This window comes from Callospermophilus lateralis, chromosome 11 (genome assembly GCF_048772815.1).
Source record: "Callospermophilus lateralis isolate mCalLat2 chromosome 11, mCalLat2.hap1, whole genome shotgun sequence".
Lineage (NCBI taxonomy): Eukaryota > Metazoa > Chordata > Mammalia > Rodentia > Sciuridae > Callospermophilus > Callospermophilus lateralis.
This window is the reverse complement of record NC_135315.1, coordinates 74691919-74708035: the sequence shown is the minus strand read 5'-3', so window position 1 is coordinate 74708035 and position 16117 is coordinate 74691919. Positions and strand designations below refer to the sequence as shown.

Below are 16117 nucleotides of genomic sequence, written 5' to 3'. Positions count from 1 at the left end.
GATGGAATTTACATATGCCTCCCTCAGTTTTAACAAACACATTTACATCAGCTAGCAAATGCATCAGCAGGCATGTCTTTAAAAGTCCTACAAAAATGAAGAAATAAAGAAATAAAATTTCCCAAAATTCAAAGAGATTTTGCTCACTCTGTATTTCAGGGAATATTTTATCCTCAAGGTCCAAAACCTGAACCTCCTTTTTCGTGGTTCACCTTTGCTTCCAGATTAATCACAGTTGAGATATGCCTCACTGAAAAGTAGAACAATTTACCAAAGGCAATTATCACTTTTACTTTTTAATCCAGAACAGCTCCATCCAGAAGAGATTTTTGCATTGGCAGGAATATTCTATAATTCATTGCTATCATCACTGAACAGATACTCGGTGTGTATACTGAGCAATTGAAGTATTTCTAGTGCAACAACAGCTAAAATTTTAATTTTTAATTTATTTGAATTTTTATAATTTAAGTTAAATAGCTACACGTAGCTAGTGACTACTAATAGCTCCACTTGGCTGCACAACCCTAGTGTGTCATTAAGACTATGAGAGTTGGTATGCAGTCCTATGCAATATATTAGTAAATGACCTGCACTGGAAGAGATTACCCAGAGCCCCTCATTCTGCTTGCTTGTTTGTTTGCTTCAGGTTTTTTACACAAATAAAAAGTGTTGTTATAAATCAGAACTAACATTATTATTGCTATTAGAGATGGTTATGAGGAACAATGACTCACTTCTGAGAATAAAACATATTTTTCTATGAGTCTTGCCTATTGTTGAGTTGGAAAATAGTGTGGTAGAAAGACAAGACTAGAATTTCAAAGCCTCTGTCAGTTCCTTTATATTGCTGATGGGTAATATCTAGATTAGAAATCCCTTCCAGTAAGTAGAATTATTAATACTGTGTGGATATACAAAAGCAGATCCAGAGTTTAGAATTGGGTGAAGAATCATTTATGTTTGAATTTCTGGTTAATAAAAAATAATCCAAAAATTTATGAAACAAAAATGGGGTGGGGAAAAGAGCGATGTGAAGTGTGGATTGAAAGGGGTGGGAGAAAAGGAGGAAGCTGGGAAAGTCAAGGCCACTTCAGAACAGAAGTGTTTGATTTCCAGTTCAAGTCGATTGCATTTCTGCAAGATAAAACCATCTTTCCTTGTTGTTGTTGTTGTCCTTTAATCTTTAGCAGCCTCTACTGCTCAATGCAGAGGGCTTTGCGTGGATTGTGTGTTAGGGACATTAGGGTAAAGGGGCTTTTTTTGATAATTTGCTAAGGGTTAAAAGAATAAAGCCTGGATGGAGGGAGGTGGAGCAAGAGTGAAAATAGCCAAAGTGATTATGAGAACACAACCTCCAGATAAATCCTGAGTGGGGAAATGCTCAACATCTGGAAGCCAAGTAGCCCTCTGACATCTAAATTTCAAGAGGACATATAAAATGCTGAACATTCTGCATTAGCTTGATAGAATTCTGAGCACTGGGGTCTGCAATGAATGCCTGGTTAAAAGGTTCATGTCAAGCAACACATGAATCATCTCAACTAGGATTTTTAAAGCTTTTGGTTAGTGTTTTCATCATTAGCAATTCAGATTACATTTATAATGGTCTCCCAAGGGCCTTTCAGTAGCCTATCTTATACTTTGGGCTGAAAGAAAAATAACTCTTAATGCAGAAATATAGTGCAACTTGATACAACTAGATACACAAAGGAGGATAAAAGCTCAGAGTCTGAGGTATCTAGTGGGGGTTGAGAGGAAATGCCACACACCCCTGCACACACATGCAGAGAATTGTTAAAAATTTCCAAGAGTAAATTTTACAAGACCAATGCTCTAATTCTTGAGCTATGGAGCCAACTCCAATAGTAAATCTTCATTGTAGTCTTTCCTGGGAAAGAGAGAACACAATTATAGTCTTCAGGGTTCTTAGGTCCTGAAATACTCTCATTCCCACACCTTAAGTACCTCCTGTATTTTAATCTAAATATTTGAGTACCTCTCTGCTGTCCTGCACTTTCCACCCTGATCCTCTCTGGGAGATTCAGTTTTCAATATTTTTGTTAACCTTTTTTTTTTTAAAGCAAGTAAATTTCAACATACAGGTTTCAACATATAAAGTCATCAGTGCCCAGAAAATGTGGTATTTTCCAGCACTCCTCACAGCATGTACTTCAAACCTGTATTTCAGGGCTTTTGGCTGAGGCCATGTGTTAGTTTTGAAGACCGAATTTCAATATGTTGGTGACTGGACTCATGCACATCAGTCTTGCCTTTTAACAGCTCCTTTTACAGCAAAGAATCTTCATCTTGGAATTTAGAAAGAAGCACAAGTCTTTTGTTTTATTTTTACACCAGTTCTGCTCAGGATGGGCTCCTTTTCTTCTATCATCTGCTGCCTCCTGAGCTAAGTTGGGCAGGCAAGTGGACTAAGCTGCTCACTGGTCTTATTGACAAATACAGAAGTATCTGTGAATCCATTCCAAGGGGCTTATTAGATTTTCTGATGGAGAAGCATATAAACCAACAAAATTATATATTATCATGTAAACAATGACCTCAAACTTCTAAGAATATGGAGTTTAAAATATAATTTTGTTTTCCAGCAATTTCATGAAAAACCATGCTTTCCTAGAACTTTCTTTTTTGGGGGTGGGGGGGAATGTTCACTGGGGATTGAACTCAGATGCACTCCACCACTGAGCCACATCCCCAGCCCTGTTTTATTTAGAGACAGGGTCTTACTGAGTTGCTTAGAGCCTCGCTTTTGCTGAAGCTGGCTTTGAACTCATAAACCTCCTTCTTCAGCCTCCCAAGCTGGTGAGATTACAGGCATGCACCACCATGTCAAGCCTAGAACTTTTAATATTTTGCTTGGATGATCTTGATCAACTTCTAAATAAAAAAGGGGAATTTTGTGATATACAATGATCTCTTATAAAGATATCTTAATTACTTTCAACATAAACCACTCAAGTTAAACATATTAAAAAGTAATATTATATATATATATATATATATATATATATATATATATATATATATATATATGAATAAGATGGAGTATTACAAAAAACTCTAATTGAATCATAAATACTTCAAGGTGAAAGCAGGGCTGGGCCGACTTTGGCCACAGACCAACTCTGGCTGATGGTCTGTGTTTTTAGAGCCTATAAGATAAGAATTATTTTTTTTACATTTTTACTGAATTGATGGAGGAGGTAGAGAAGGGGGAATTGTGTTTCCCTTAAAGCCTAAAATATTTAATAGCTAGTTCCTACAGAAAAAGTTTGCTGACTACTGATATAAAGGGTAATGTGACTGAAGCAGCAAATACCTACTAAAGCAAATATTGATGTGATATTTAAAATTATCTTTATGTTATCTCCTCACATACAAAAAGTTATCAAATTTATCAACATAACTTCTAATAACTCTGTTCTCAGTTCACATATTTCTAACTTTGATGACATCACATTATCCAAACCCATCATCTCTCACCTGAACTTCTGTATCATCTTCTCTATTTCACATTATTCTTCTTTCTTCAATGAATTCCTAACTCCTTGTTGGTAGCTATTTTAAAATACAAGATTTTATGTCACTTGGTTAAATTACTTTAGTACCTTTTAACTCACCTTAAGATAAACATTTTTGAAAGTTTTTCATGATATCATACCTTCAAATCTCTAGAGTGAAAAATTATAACCAACATTGCTTATCTTTTCTGTATTTTCTGACCCCACCAGCCAAAACCATATTCTAATCCAGATTTGGAGTCTTTTGAGTCTGAGTTTCCATTTGTCTGTAATATTCTCCCACCCTCACCTTTTCTCTTACCTAGTTCTTACTTATCTTTCAGATGCTCCATTAAATACCAGTTTCATAAGGAATCCTACTTTAAACCCATAAAATAAATCACATATTTATAACATATATTCCCATAACATTGCCTATATTTCCATCTTAGGATTTAATATGATTGTACTCTATTAATTATGGAAAACATATTTTTGGTTTCTTTACATTTTACATGACTGCTGTCTATCAATCACACAGTGTGGAGCACTTCTTAGGTACTTAACTCTCAGTTGAATAAACAAATAAATAAGGAATAAAGAAGCAAGTCAATGAATAAGACAATAAATATAGAAAACACATCCAATTTTGTAAACCAACTAAACTTGCAGTGTTGTGTTTTAGAAATATAATTATATGGGCATCTCAGAACTCTTGAAAACTTAAATTTTATTATTCATATATAGACATCCACCTTTGTAAGGAACTAAAGTTTCTGAATCAGCTGGAACTTTGTTCCCATTTTGACTCTTCACCTTTCATTTTAACATCTCTCCCTGACAAATATTCACTCACAGTGTGTTCACATATGTGTGCACACACACATGCACCATGCCTCCTCTCATCAAGAATTCAGGGGTTCCTGAGAATTCTGCATTCTCTTTCTTCACATTGTCATTCACCATCCCCATTGCTTCCTGACACTGACATCTTGGGTGTGAGTTTTCTCTGCTACTTTCTATTTTTGCTGCTATTGTCAATCTCTTGTCTATATTCTCTTCACAGTAGTAAGGTTTATGTACAGAATAAAGGCAAAGAGAGGCCCCTCCATCTAACTGTCTACACTGTAGGATTTTCTAGTCTCCTGGTTAAAATTCCTACAACAATATAAAAAAGCTGTGGGTAGGCCTAACAATCTTGTTAGCAGGGATTAGTTACACAAAGAAGCAAGGGATGGTTGGAAGAAAATATTGAATGCATTGATAATGGAAATTTTACACTGTATTTGGATGTTCATAGTAGCACAGGTTCACTTCTTTAAAAGACCTTATAACTTGAGAAACCAATCAAACCGTTCCCTGTGTAAAAAAAAATTGATGAATATGCTATTGTGCTGTATATTTGAAAATTGCAGAGAGAGTAGAATTTAAGTGTTCTTATCATATTTTATGATTTTGATATTAATTGTCTCATTCTCTCTCTAAAGCTCATGTGTGAGAGAATGCAAGAATATTCAGAGAAGAAATGATTGGGTTATGAGAGCCTTAACTCAACTGGTATATTAATCCCTTGATGGGATCACCTGAGTGATGACTGAAGGAGGTAGAGTGTGGCTAGAGGAAGTGGTACTGGAGGTCATGCCTTTAGGGTATATATTTTGTACCTAATGAGTCTCGTCTCTCTCTGCTTCCTGACCATGTGAGATACTTCCCTCTGCCACCACTCTTCTGCCATAATGTTCTGCCTTACCTCAAACCCTAAGGAATGGAGATAGCATCCTATGAACTGAGACTCCTGAAACCATGAGCCCCCAAATAAACTTTTCTCCTCTAAAATTGTTTTTGTCAAGTCATTTGGTCACATCAGTGAATAGATGACTAAAACAGCATACAAAATGATCTTCTGAAATACATATACATTGTAAATGGAATGACTAAATTGAGCTAATTGACATGTGAATTGCTCCCACATTCTTGTTATCTTTTATGATAAGAACACTTATGTACAATTTATATTTGTTAATTAAAACTTAAAAATTGTATTTATGAAATATATGGGTAGGTCTTTCACCAATTCTGGGATTCTCCATTCTTTTGGGACATCAAATAAAATTCTCTCCAAGTCTTATGAAAATCCTAAGATTAAGGAATTCCTTACCCCAGTATATGCTGTATTTCTTTTGTCTGTGGCACCTTTTTTAGCACATCCACAGACATTGATCAGTTTTTTCTTATTTATAGTTGTTGTCAACCATACATATCACTCTTTCCCTTCTCTTCCTAATCATCAGAAAGATAACCTCAAGTCCCCATGAAACAAGGGAATTTTGTAAAAAATGATGACAGTAAGTTCATCTGAATCAAATGTGCAAGAAACTCCATTGTTCAACATAGTTGTCACAGCCATATTCTCAAAATTAGAGTGAGAAATATTCCTATTTATTGGTTTTTAGCTACTTCTTATTTCTTCAGGACTTTATGTACTCTAAAACCACCAAAATAAATTTCAGAACACTTTCATAAACCCCAACCATATCCATGAACCTCATTGTTCATTTCTCCACAACTTACTGGTCCTGAGTACTTGTCATTTTCTGTCTTTGTGAATTTAAAAAAAAATCAAATCCATGTACTTATATATGGAATGTAGCATTATATATGAGAAGAGGATAACAGTGTCCTTTCTTTTGCTTCTGGCTTTTTTATTTTGGCACAATGCGTGTTTGGGGATATGGGCACATTGGTTCTACCCTTGTTCAACAGATCAGAGTAGACCACCAAAAAGATCAGCACCTACTCAGACTGCTTTCACATTCATGACTCCAACCTCAAAATGACAATGTTTGGAGTATAGGTCCTAGAAAGCAGTGGCCCTGGGGACTCAAGGTCCCCTACAGGATAAAGACCCAGTGTTGACTCCTGTGTCTCTCCAACCTAGGCCTGTCGCAATGGCTACCTAAAGATTTGGATTTCCAGATCCACCACTTCTTTCTAATCTATTATTTTTCTGAACTACTCTAAAGATCTATATCGCCTCTTCTCTGGAGTATATGATATATAAAACACAGTGATGCGAAATCCACATGAGGCCTGGGGATGTGGCTCAAGTGGTAGCGTGCTGGCCTTGCATGCGTGCGGCCCGGGTTCGATCCTCAGCTCCACATACAAAGATGTTGTGTCTGCCAAAAACTAAAAATAAATAAATAAATATTAAAAATTCTTCTCTCTCTCTCTCTCTCTCTCTCTCTCTCTCAAAAAAAAAATCCACATGAAAAATAACCCAAGTTGAGGAATTTCTGTATGGAAAGAATTGTCTAAAACTTCAGAAACACTTTGGATAGTAAATTGTGAGGGAGGCACAGATTCCACTGCTACTTAAAGGTACTTTTAGTTGTGACAAGTAGAAAATACTTAGTGTTTGGGTCATCACCATAAAACTTACCAACATTCCTCCGTCCTCCATTGCCATAAAAGTTGTAGGTAGAGGGTAAATTAGTTATGCTTTGTCCCTGTAGACTGTGAACCCTTTGAGACTATAATCCATGCTTTCTCTATCTTTGTATCTCCAGATCATAGCCTAATGTCAATGACAAAATACTTACTCAAAGCATGTTTCATAAACAAGTAGATGAATTAATGAGTGAACAAATAAGTCAATTACCCAGTGAATATTCACTTAGTGATCATTTGGGAGAGAAGTGCAGTGCGCAGGTCAGAACCACAAGGAAAGCATGAAGTTACCACCCACAAACATGGTTATGATTGGCAGGCAGCTAGTGAAAAGCGTCTAAGGACCAGGAGCAAAATGCACTTTATTTGCAAGCAGGATCTGCCTTGAGTTTAACAGTTGTTAAATTTAAACTTATCTCACTAACTGCTTCCTTGCAATCCTATAGAATAATTCTGCTTAAATTTTACTTAATTGTATCAGAAAGATGCTTGCCTGTAAACCTGTATATCTTCCTATTTTTCTTTTTAACCAGTGGTTTATACTTGAAATAGAACTGAGTCAATGGTACTCTTTACAAAGTATTTCCACTTCTTGCTCTTTCCTTGGGCACCTCACCTGAAGTTAGGGATGATCATGTGACCTTCTTGGGACAATAGCAGGTGTTACTTGTAGTCATAACCCTTCATATCCACAGAGCACAAGTCTTTACCCTCTGGCACAATGACCTACAATTTTGATATTTTGCTTGGTACCTAGAATAGGCACATTTTCAAGCAGAGCTCTCAATCAACCTTCAATAGGAATAAAAGTGAAAAATAAAATTTTACTTTAAATTGTTGAGATTCTTGCCCTTCTTTGATATGATAGCATGGCCTAAATTCTCTCAAGGAAATAATAGATACAAAATAAGAAAGAATCTATATAAATATTCTCTTTTCTGATTAGGTAAACATCTTTGAGACCACTCACCCTTGCTGGAATCAAGGTATTACATTCTAGCCTACTGACCCTGGATGAGTTAGGTAAACAATCTGGGACTACAAGATTTCTAGAATAATTATAGCTAACTTCAAGACTTGTGACGACTAAATGAGGTTAACATCTAAGAAACAGAGATATGCTTTGAACAGCCTAGGAACCATATACATGAAAGTTATTGTTTTCACTTTTAGTTTTATTGGACTTGACTTTCACCTTGGTTACCCCTTGTGTTTCATTTCAGAGCTGTCTAGTCAAAGAGCACATCTCAGAAGAGTTTTGTGAATCATTCTGTGATTAAGAGCTACAGAAATGAAAGTAAAACAAACAAACAAACATTTAAACTAACATTTAATTACCACTTGGTAATGTGGACCCTTCTATAGTTAATCATAATTTAATATTTCTTATAGGGAAAAAGAATGACTTTCTAGTAAATAGTTTTATAACAGCCTCTGAATTCAATTGGAGGTTGTAGAACCACAGATCCACATTGGAATATGAAGGGAACTCTTTAGAGTTTTAGACAGGAGTATAACCAGCATGAATAATCCCCAAAGTCTGGGTTTCATATTCCTTTTGTGTGACTATGACCTGCCAAAAAGAGATCTGGAAAGAAAAGAAAGGTGGACACCCAACTGGGCACAATGTGAATGATTAAGGTCATAAGTGACATGAGGGGCTGGGGATGTGGCTCAAGCGGTAGCGTGCTCGCCTGGCATGCGTGCGGCCTGGGTTCCATCCTCAGCACCACGTACAAACAAAGATGTTATGTCAGCCGATAACTAAAAAATAAATATTAAAAAATTCTCTCTCTCTCTCTCTCTCTCTCTCTCTCTCTCTCACTCTCTTTAAAAAAAATAAGTGACATGAGAATTAAAAATGAACTTATAACTTGGGGCTGGGGTTGTAGCTCAGTGGTAGAACGCTTGCCTAGCCCATGTGAGGGTCTGATATCAATACACAGCACAACATAAAGGTAAATAAATAAAATGAATGCATTATGTCCATCTATAACTACAAAAAATATTTTAAAACATATTTTAGCTGTAGATGGATATAATAACTTTATTTTGTTTTATTATTATTATTTTTTGATTTCCAGTACTTAGTGAAACTCTAGGGCAGCAAATAATGTGTAAGGGTAACCAGTACTGCATAATAGTTCTTGTTTTGATACATTCCCTTTGTAGTGATTTATTAAGGGAGACTGAAAAAGCCTGATTAAAATGCATAAACTGTGCTGAACAGTAAAGAACTAGGTCTAAGGATGAAAAAATGGGACCCATATGCATTGCATGGAAATTGCTCTTAACGATATGGCCTATTGTTGAACACATTAGGAAGCCAAAAATTGATTGTAATCAAATTTGAAGTTTCCCATCACTTATAAAAGCAACACTTCCTTATGCAAATGTTTCAATTTGTTGTAGTCAAAAACTGCTTCCTGACTTAATCCTTGAAGAAACCAGTTCTTTTGACTGTCAAGTGAATGGAAAAATTTAAATAGGGAACACACTGGACTTCACAAAATGAAACAGAGATTGTATGTTGAAAGAGAAATAAAATCTAAAGAATTAACAGGAGCAAATTAAACCAGCTAGAGAGCTCCAGATAGGGATTTCTTTTGTAGTTCATTTAAGCTGGGGGAGAAGTTTTGTTGTTTGGCTAGGTGCTAAAATCTCTTTTTATTAAAATATATATATTTTTGATTTTTTAAAATTTATTTATTTGCATAATCATTCTTTTTTTTAAAAAAAGAGAGAGAGAGAGAGAGAGAGAGAGAGATAGAGAGAGAAAATTCGTTTAATTTTTATTTTTCAGTTTTTAGTGGACACAACATCTTTGTTTTATTTTATGTGGTGCTGAGCATCGAACCCAGTGCCCCACACATGCAAGGTGAGCAAGTTACTGCTTGCTCCATATCCTCAGCCCTGCATTACAATTCTTAATACACCAGTATATAATAATTTATCATTTAATTATATATTATATATAAGGCATGTTGACACCAAATTCACATCTTCATACATGTATTTTGTATAATGATGGGGATCTCCTTTCGTCATACATGCTATTCCCCTTCTCCCTCCTTTTCCCTCCCACCCCTATTCCCTATCTAAAGGTAATCTTTCTCCCTTTCTCTCCCTTCCAACCCATTTTGAGTCACCCCCCCCCCTTATATCAGAGAAGACATTTGGCATTTAATTTTTGTGGATTGGATAACTTCACTTAGCATAATCTTCTCTAATGCCATCCATTTCCCTGCAAATTCCATTAACTTATTCTTTTTATTGCTGAGTAATATTCCATTGTGAATAAATATCATATTTTTTTAATCCATTCATCCACTGAAGGACATCTAGGTTGCTCCAGAGTTAATCAATTATGAATTGTGCTGCTATAAACATTGATGTGGCTGTGTCCCAGTAATTTGCTATTTTTAGGTTTTAGTCTGAGAAGAGGCATAGCTGGGTCAAATGGTGGTTCCATTCCAGTTTTTCAAGGAATCTCCATACTGCTTTCCAAATTGGCTACACCAATTTGCAGTCCCACCAACAGTGTATGAGTGTACCTTTTTCCCTGTATCTCTCCAGCTCTTCTTGTTTGTCTTCATAATAGCTGCCACTCTTACTGGAGTCAAATGGTATCTTAGAGAAGTTTTAATTTGCATTTTATGATTGCTAGAGATGATGAGCATTTTTTCATATATTTGTTCATTGATTGCTTTTCCTCTTCTGAGAAGTGTCTGTTCAGGTCCTTGGCCCATTCATTTATTGGATTATTTGTTTTTTGGTACTTATCTTGTTCAGCTCTTTATATACCCTAGAGATTAGAGCTCTATCTGATGTGTTAGGGGTAAAAATTTGTTTGCAGGATGTAGGCTCCCTATTCACCTCACATATTATTTCTTTTGCTGAGAAAAAAGCTTTTTAGTTTGAATCCATCTCATCTGTTGATTTTTGGTTTTAATTCTTGTGCTATAGGCATCTTATAAAGGAAGTTGAGGCCTAGCCCCACGTGATGGAAATTAGGGCCTACTTTTTCTTCTACAAGATGCAGAGTCTCTGATTTAATCCATAGATTCTTGATCCATTTTGAGTTAACTTTTGTGCATGGTCAGAGATAGGGATTTAATTTCATTTTGTCGCATATGGATTTCCAATTTTCCCAGCACCATTTGTTGAAAATGCTATCCTTTCTTTAGTCAATGCTTTTGGCAACTTTGTATAATATAAGGTAGTTGCAATTTTGTGGATTAGGTTCTGTGTCCTCTGTTCTGTACCTTTGGTGTACTACCCTGTTTTGGTGCCAGTACCATGCTGTTTTTGTTACTATTACTCTATAGTATAGTTTAAGGTCTGGTATCGTGATACCAACTGTTTCACTCCTCCTGCTTAGAATTGCTTTAGCTATTCTGGGTCTCTTATTTTTCCAGATAAATTTCATGATTGCTTTTTCTATTTCTATGCAGAATGCTATTGGGATTTTGATTGAAATTGCATTGAACCTGTATAGTGCTTTTGGTAGTATGGTCATTTTAATATTAATATTTAATATTAATTCTTTGAGATGTAGTGTGAGATAATTTATTTGTTGGCTTTTTCTTCTTTTAAGAAATGAATTCTATGCAATAAATTTTCCTCTTAGTATTGCTTTCATAGTGTCCCATAGTGATATCAATATGTTGTGTCTGAGTTTTCATTTACCTCTAATAATTTTTCAAATTTCCTTCTTGATGTCTTATGTAACCCACTGTTTATGCAGTAGCATATTGTTCATTCCCTATGTGATGTAGGAATTTTTCTTCCATATTTTATTATTGATTTTAAATTTCATTCCATTATGATCAGATAAAATGCATGATAGTATCTCTACTTCTTTGTATTTGCTAAGAGTTGCCCTGTGACATAATATATGGTCTATTTTTGAGAAGGATCCATGTGCTTCTTAGAAAAAAGTGTATTTTCTAGATGTTGGTTGATATTTTCTATATATGTCAATTAAGTATAAGTTATTAATTGTCTTATTGAGTTCTATAGTTTATTTATTCAACTTTTGTTTGGAAGATCTGTTCAGTGGTGAGACACTTGTGTTGGATTATTGTGTTGTGTTTTATTTGACTCTTGAACTTGAGAAAGGTTTCTTTGATGAACATAGCTGCACCATTGTTTGGGGCATATATATATATTAATGATTGTTATGTCTTGTTGGTGTATGGTTCCTTAGAGCAGTATGTAGTGTCCTCCTTTATCACTTATTATTAACTTTGGCTTGAAGTCTATTTTATTTGATATGAGTGTGGACACCATTGCTTGATTCTGAGGTCCATGTGAGTGGTATGATTTTTTCCAACCTTTCACCTTCAGTCTGTGTATATCTTTTACTATCAAATGAGCCTCCTGTAGGCAGCATATTGTTGGATCTTTTTTTAAATGCAGTCTACAAACCTATGTCTTTTGATTGGTGAGTTTAAGCCAATAACATTTAGGGTTACTATTGAGATATGGTTTGTATTTCTAGCCATATTTGTTTATTTTTGTTATTTAACTTGATATGTTTTTCCTCTTTGGTTAGTTTTTCCTTTACTGTACTACTTCCCACTGTTAGTTTTCATTGTTATTTTTCATTTCCTCTTCATGAAATATTTTACCAAATATGTTTTGAAGTGCTGGTTTTCTACCTGCAAATTCTTTTAACTTTTGTTCATCATGGAAGGTTTTTATTTCATCTTCAAACCTAAAGCTTAATTTTGCTGGATACAAGATTCTTGGTTGGAACCCATTATCTTTCAGCAATTGAAATATGTTTTTCCAGGATCTTCTAGGTTTCAGAGTCTGTGTTGAAAGATCATCCATCAACCTAGTTGTTTTAACTCTAAATGTAATCTGCTTCCTTTCCTTGTGACTTTTAAAATTCTCTCTTATTCTCTATGTTGGGCATCTCCATTAAAATGTGTCTTGATGTGGATCTCTTGTGATTTTGCACATTTGGCATCCGTTAGGCTTCTAGGATTTGGATTTCTGTTTCATTCTTTATGTCTGGGAAGTTTTCTAATATTATTTCAGTGAACAGATTGCTCAATCCTTTGGTTTGGACCTCTATATCTTGCTGTATCCCATTAACTCATAAATTTGATCTCTTTATGCTATCCCATATTTCTTGGATGTTCTGCTCATGGTTTCTTACCAGTCTTGCTGTGCTGTCTACACTCTTTGTGATGATATACTTTGTCTTTGTTGTCTGATGTTCTATCTTCTAAGTGTTCTACTCTGCTGGTGATACTCTCATTTGAGTTTTTAATTTGTTTTTTTTCCTTCATTTCCAGGATTTCTGTGTTTTGTTTTTTTGTTTTTGTATAACCTCTAACTCCCTGTAGAGTTGATCTTTTGCTTCTTGGATTTGTTTATATAAATCCATTGTCAAAGTGATCTTTCATTGTCTTCATTTGCTGTCTAAAGTCTTTCTTGAGACTTTAGATCATCTGAACTATGTATATCCTGAAATCTTTATCTGACATTCCTTCTGCTGCAGATATTACCTCTTTTAATGTTGAATTGCTCTGCATCATTTATGTTCCTTTCTTTCCTTGTCTTTTTATACTGCTCATGTTTCTTTACAGCTCTGTGTGACTGTTGTTTTAATGTTTTCCCCTATATATTTATATTGCTCTTGTATAGTTCCAAAATCTCTCTGGTCAGCCACAGAACTGCACTGGTAGACACACCCACTGATAGATGGTGAGTAAGGTTTTCCAAGATGGATTCTGTCTGTTTCCTGCGTAGGGTGTTTGATGAGGTGGGGGGTGCTGGGGTGACCTTGTGCTGTATTCAGAGCTCTTACTGGTGACCCACAAGCAAAGCCTCTGCATTCTGTGCCATCTTCCATCTGTACCAACCACACAGCAAGTGGAACGGCCTTCCATGTGTGCCAACCATGCTGCCCTTTATTTTATTTTTATGTGGTTTCAGATATTAGACCTAGTGCCTCACACATGCTAGGCAAGTGCTGTACCACTGAGATACAATCCTGGCCCCACCAAAAAAAAAAAAAAAACCTTTTTTTAAATGAATACATAATTATTGCGAGGAATTTTCTTTCTTTTCATTCATTACTTTTGGAAACAAAGTGACCCTCCTAGGTTAGACAACCAATAGCTAGTGTCAGTAAAAATGCTATAAAATTGAGAACTCCAGCATTCAAACTGTATTTCTCAACACATTCCAGTACTTTAGAAATTTTAATGTAAATCATACATTTTTTCATGATAAGAGTCATATCTGAGCAAGACAAGCCACACCCTTACTCAGATTTGAAATTATTTAAGATGCTTGAAAACTGAGTAGCTTAAGTGTCTGGAAGCAGACACTTAACTGAGTAGCTTAAGTGTCTGGAACCAGAACTGGGTTCAGAACTCAGTTCCACAATTTCTGGGTGAACTTAGATAAAATAGATATTTTTCCCTATACTAGGTAGGTAAAATAGAACTTACCTATTAAGATTTTGGGGAAGATTAAAGCAGATAATATGTAAAGCATCTGGTATAGGTAATTCACTTTTGATGACATAATAGGAAAGTTTTAGAAGCTTTGGAATAAAAATAATAACACAGAATCCTGGATGGTGAAAGGATTGTGAATATTTCAGCTAATAAGAAGATGTTAATCTGGACTGTGAAGAGCCTTGAGTACCTGGAGTTGGCTTAGGAGCTCTGAGAATTTGAGACCCTGCCCAACACAACCAGGAAACTTCTTTCATCTGTGTTTGTAGTTATAGTAGGGCACTTACTATCAATAGAAGTATTCACTGCTATTGAAAAATAGGTTCATAACCATTGATTCAGAGAGGTTAAAATGTGTATCTGATGTAATCTGAATAGAGTTTATCTATTGATGTCTTTTCACTCTTTTCTTATTCTCTGGGTGGAGATATTTACTTAGGGACCCTATAATCTTTCATTAAAAAGTGAAAAAGCAAAGGTTCCAACATAAATGGCATTTTTATGAATTCATAATACATTTGCATTTCATTAAACATTTGTCACTATTAATTATTGAGTTCTCACTCTGTCTCATTGAAGTTAACTAAATGATAATTAGCTTTGAAAAAAGAATCCTGCATAATATGGTGATAGAAAGAAAAAGAAATTACCTATGCCTCTGACTTTCCATACTATGATAGGAGGAATTACTGTCACCTGTGAGCCACTTGACTTATTTTCAGAAAACGCTTTCTGGAATCAATACTGAGGTCTTTAGCATAAAACAATTAATTTTGTTGTTATTGCTCACTCACCCAAGTTAGATATCAGACTTCACCAAGGGTGGGTCTGTATTTAGGCATTTACTTATACTCCAAGGGGGTAGAAAACAGCTACACTGGCTATGGTTTCTAGAATTGGGGTAAGCAAGAGGATATGCATGATACTGTCTAACACACAGCATCTGTTGTCCCATTTGATCTACCTTTTTTTTTCCTTCTGTCTTTCCTTCTGTTCTTCCTTTGTTCCTTTCTTTCTTCCTACCTCTTTCCTCCTTCCTTACTTTCTCTTTTCTCCTTCCTTTCTACCTCTTTTCTCCTTCCTTTATATTTCTTTCCTCCTTCCTTCCTTCCAACCTTTTTCTTTCTTTCTTCCTTCCTTCCTTCCTTCCTTCCTTCCTTCCTTCCTTCCTTCCTTCCTTTCTTCATTCCTTCCTTCCTTCCTCCCCTTGATGACTTCATCTGGTTTATACTCTAATAAGAATTTCTTAGGTTGGAGATGTAGCTTAGTAGTAGAATTCTTGCTTAGTTTTTGCAATGTTCTAGGTTCAATCCCTACCATTGCAAAAGTTCCCAAACTCAATGTTTATAATAACTTTTATTCTTTATCTTCCCCCACAGTTTTAGTGGTTCAAGCAAGGCCCTTATGTATGGTAGGTAAATAGTCTACCTAGTTATACCCTATCTCCAACATTATTCCTTTAAGTGATAGAATTCAAACCTAAGCAATCTATCTTCAGAATCCACTAGCCTAACCATGACTCTTTATTGCATTAAGTGTCATTTGGTAGAGAGGAAAAAAAAGTTGATTATAAGCCACAGGCTCATGACTAGCCTAAATCAAAGGCTTTGTTGTATTATGCAGACAACCCTAAGGGAGTCACACAGGACTGGGGGTTCAGTCTCTGAA

The 16117-nt window shown here is 35.4% G+C and overlaps 1 pseudogene; it reads right to left on the bottom strand.

The window, feature by feature from the left end:
* The window catches only part of LOC143410603 (E3 SUMO-protein ligase ZBED1-like), a 35991-nt pseudogene that overhangs the window by 2255 nt on the left and 17619 nt on the right, over window positions 1-16117 (bottom strand).